This window comes from Montipora foliosa, chromosome 6 (genome assembly GCF_036669935.1).
Source record: "Montipora foliosa isolate CH-2021 chromosome 6, ASM3666993v2, whole genome shotgun sequence".
Lineage (NCBI taxonomy): Eukaryota > Metazoa > Cnidaria > Anthozoa > Scleractinia > Acroporidae > Montipora > Montipora foliosa.
The window spans coordinates 59,930,431-59,935,315 of NC_090874.1; the positions used below are offsets into that span (position 1 = coordinate 59,930,431).

Below are 4,885 nucleotides of genomic sequence, written 5' to 3' on the forward strand. Positions count from 1 at the left end.
ACGGGATTTAGTCACCCGGGGTCCAAATTCGCTAGGAGGGTGGCGCCGGTCCGTCTTTTCACATTCTTGCGAAATCTAAATCTATCGCCGAATAGACGTCATGCAGACCTACATCTATCGAGAGCCATGAGAATCCGGAAACGTTTCGGATTCGTGTGCACGGGCAAATTCGATTTGAATACGCTACGTGTGGATGGAAATATTTTTGAATCTGGGAACAAAAAGTTACGGATTCAAAAATATCCGGATACGTGTGGACGGGGCCTTTGTTGGAAGAGAAAACCGTTTGGAGATTTATTGGTGTGTTTTTTGCTCCATTTTTAACTGATATTTTCAACACATGAATTCAAACCAAGATGTTAATCCATTAGCCGGCCAAGCTCCACGAACGAATTTCCACTCAAACACTGTCTCAGCAACCGAGACTCGCGTTGACCTTGAAATTTCCTAAGATATTTCCCTGGTAGCACCGTTAACTCAAAAGAGAATCTCGCTGGCATAGAAACGCACTATGAAGTCAAAACATTAGTCAGTTTTGGACCCAGTCGGCAGTTTGCATTTTGTACCTAGTTTGCATTTTAAACCCAATCTGCAATCTGGAACCTGCAGTCTGTAGTCGGGTTTGTAGTCTGCATTTTATACTGACCGGTAGGTTATCTTATTTCAAAGATCAAAGAAATAACGACGTCTCCTCATCTAACACCAGGTAAATGCTCAAACCATTTTTCATGACACCTTTGATTACAACACGTAATCTTTAAACGTAGTACTACTTAACGTCTGGCATTTTGTCACTGTTTTGGATCAGTCGCTCTCTAAAATGCACATCCCAATTTCTTTTTGTTTAAGTTGTAGCGGCATCGCTTGAATTACGACGCATGTAACAATAAACGCCATTCGCATACAAATAAGTGGCTGGGTATATCCTGCAGTTTAGCTTTTCCCCCCTTTCTACAAAGGTGAAATGGTGTGACATGAATGGACCTTGAATGATTGCTTCGAACATTTCACCTTAGTGCGCATATTTCCTCTTCAGTTTAGCCAGCGATATGTCAGTTCCTGCTCAGGAACAGCTTCGGAAACACGATCATTTTATGATGTTGTCCTTAACGCATTTAGCTCAATGTAAGATATTTATGACTTTCGATTTGCTGGCTAACTAACTCCAATTCTTCCAGCTATTAAGAACCAGTGATTTCCATTGTTTGGTTCTTTACTGGTCAACTTCTGACTTCAATTACTGAGGCGGTTTCTCGAAGCTTCTGTCCTTTGACTTCTTGGGGCCTTGCCCAACGTAAAAGCAAAAAGCACGGTGACACACGCTTTCACTGGCGACAAATGTCTGATTGGTCGACGCCTTGCCATGTGACTTCAATAGGGCTGCCATCGGGTATATTAAAATCAGATCTCCCTCGATAAAAAATATTCTTTTTCAGGCCAGTAAAACCGACGAATGTTTTGACTACATAGTGCGTTTCTATGCCACCAAGCGAGATTCTCCTGTGAGTCAACGGTGCTACCAGGGAAATACCGTACAATGTTTGATCATGAGTCAGATGAGTGGAAATTCGCCGGCTAATGGATAGACATCTTGGTTTGAATTCGTGTGTTGAAATATTTTAAAAATGGAGGAAAAAAGATAGCAATAAATTTCCAAACGGTTTTCTCTTCCGACTAAATAGTTACATAATGTTTTCGCGTGGGTTCGCGTCCAACAGGAAATACGAAGATTTCTGGTGTGTTTTCAAAATTAAGTTGTTAAAATTGCCATTCAAGAGATCCATAGAGGCAAATATATTAAGACTGACGAAAAAACGCAATGCAAGACGTCTCTGAAAGTTTAGAAATGTATTTCAGTTGCTCAAAAATAATTCTAAAGTGAATTTAGCAGCAATATTAACCGATATCATACTTAACATGTCATTGCACCTCATATTGGGTACACTAGAAGGAAACCTTTTAGTTGCAATTACATTTTGCCATAGTCGTTCCAAGCAAAATGAAAATTGTTTGCAAATCTCCAATATATAGCCAAAGCAACAATATTCAAAGTTGAAAATTTTATTCAGGAATCCCGCTTGCAAGCAGGGAGAGTTTTACTGAATTAAAATACTACTACAGCTAATAATACGCTTTCATCACGTTGTAGGGGGTTAATTCTCGACCTATTCTAAAGTTTTAGAATCCACATCAAATTGAACGTATTTTCCTTTAATCGAGAAAAATCTGTGGAAAGGACGCCTTGCCTGAGAGTCTTTCTTCACTTAAAAAATATTCTGAATTGTCAGGAAACGGTGGAACCGTTGATTCTCTTGGATTTTCCCGACATATATAAAATATATCGTCAGAATCCTTTGTAATTGTGTTACTGGAACACGGAGAGTGCTTTTTCGCATCGCTATTTTAAGGGCTGGCGGCAGGGTACATCTTACTATTTTATACCGTTCCTTTAATTATTAACTTAGCGCCCTCAGATGATGACATGATTCCGTGAAATCGCACGCCTCAAACGATTTGCGATGATAGATACAATGGGAATGAAATGTTGCAAGGAACTGGGCATCCAGCTGAGAAACCAGAGTTGACTCCGGCTTCTCAGCTGGATGCCCCAGCCGTTTTTTGGTTGCTAAGAGCGCGTGCGGCTCGTTATGGCATGATTCGTCCCAGCAATTTACATGAAATTTACAAACAGAGTACTGTAAATTTCTTTAAAATATTTCCATGTTATTTACATGTTTTGTTCAAATGTAACTCTTCCAAAGGATCCTGTAGTTCCAATTTCCAATGAATTTACAGAACCAACAAAAGATGTAAATATCATGTAAATTTTATTTACGAAACAAAAACATATTAAATATATTTTACAAAACATGTAGATTGTAATTTACAAGCTGTGAATTTAGATTTACATACGCCTGTACATTTTCAACGTTTCCAGTGTGATCCCCTTTGCTGAACTTCAGCATTCAACCCTGTAAAATAAGTCTACCATTTCTCCAATAGGCATAAGATTACTCTTTAACCATCCTCTATAAAGAGCTGTACCATGTGTTCAAAGTTCCTAGTACAGATGACAGGGTAATTTTGAATAAGGTCTGATTTTTGTTGCCAGGTCATATTGTTGATGTCATCAGGTTAGGCAAGTAGAGCAGATCCATTCAGTATTTATTAACACTTTTTGTGCCAGTTATACGGCATTCCTCCAACAAACCCTGCGAATATTTATCACTATATTTGATACTGTTACACTTAGGGCGCTTTCCATTTCACAGAACTGACCGGCCACACCAGGCATTTGGAAGGACTAACTTTACACCGCCTTCAAATTAACACTCTTTGAGGATGATATACAATCCTCGGAAGAATGCGAGGGGTTATCATGCGAGTGTTCCTTCAAATTGTTGCATTTTCTTTGCAAACTGATGGGTCTGGCCGGGCTGTTCTGACAAAAGGAAAGCGCCCTTAGAGACAGATGGTCTGAACCATAAGTGATCACAGCAAGTGCATATATATTCAGGGCCATGTGTTATCTTATGACGAAAAGACTAAATTACTTTTGACATGGAATGTCTACAATAGAGTCTTGACCTTGACAAATTTCAGCTTGGTTTAGCCTTGACCTCTGCATAGCTTTCCTTAAATGGTTCTGTGCTTTTCTGTTTAGTTCTCTGATATGTTCTGGATTGGAAACTTTACCCTTGTGAAGTGTTTGCTTTTCATATTCCCTTGCTGCTTCAATATTTTCAGATCTTTTTGGTGTTTTGCATTGTTTTTCTTTTCCCTGATCCAAACTCTTTATTTTGTCTCTTCCGTTTGATAGATTCTCTCATATAACCTCTTTTTGCCACTGCTTTGTAGAAATTATTACTGACACTCACATCATTTTTGGCCATGGTTTATTAATCGATTATTACCTCTGAAAAATTGTTGACATTGGTAACACTGCTGATTTCATAACCTGAAATACTGTCATTATAATAATCTAACTGAACTGCTGAAACACATAGTTTCTTTCATCTAGATGTCCAATGTTAATAACAGTAGTTCCCTGTTGTCCGCTTATAGGACTGATAACAGTTAGTGGTGCCCACCCCTCAATGGATTCATTTATATGTATTGCAACATTTAATGCATCGGAAACTGCTTGCACAATAAGTGCATCACACCATGTATGTTAATGTGACAACACACCCACAATTGCGCTGTAATGGGTCCAATAAATTGTTGACGGTTGTTTCTGACATATTCGACTCCAGCAGCATGCACGTTCATGTGATAGGAAGGATCATTGCATAACTGGCGGGCAACAGAAGAAAAGACGCATGAACCATCTGAGGTACATTCTAGTGTCTTCAATCCTTTCTGAGCAAATCGAGCCTGCAACAGTGTTATAGAAGGATTTCTCAGTACTGCACGTGTACACGTTCCGTGAGCAACAGGGTTCGATTTAATGTCTCCTGATATCAATAGCTTTTCTCTTGTTAGACAATAACTCTCATTTTGTTGATTCAGTTTTGTTGAATGCTTAGTAACAGATTGATCCTGACTACACAATAGAACTGACAAGTCTTTTTTGTGTTTAGGAGTCCTGCGGGTAATAAGGTAAAAATGACTATTAGAATCTCCTACTCTCGAAGATTTGTTACGTCTGAGTTGCGGTCTAGGTCTAGACATTCTTAGTGCAATATAATATTATTTTCCAAAAGCGAGAGATAAACACTTTCTCAACTCAGACGAACTCTGTACGTTCTTTTTTAAATAATGCACCATACACTTTCTAATTACCTTGTCTTTATGAAACAAGCTCGACGTTTTCTTATAAGGAATTCTCAGTGGAAGGTTCTTTGTTCCAGGGAGCGTGTTTGCATTTGCGAACGGCCTCAGC

The 4,885-nt window shown here is 38.9% G+C and overlaps 1 protein-coding gene across 1 annotated transcript in view; it reads left to right on the plus strand.

Moving 5' to 3' along the window:
- Nucleotides 1-554: 554 nt before the first annotated feature.
- Nucleotides 555-4,885, plus strand: part of LOC138007992 (QRFP-like peptide receptor) — a 21,157-nt gene continuing 16,826 nt past the window's right edge. The window contains exon 1 of the mRNA XM_068855157.1: nucleotides 555-706. The gene's annotated coding sequence lies outside the window, so the exon portion shown is untranslated. The remainder of the gene's footprint in view (nucleotides 707-4,885) is intronic.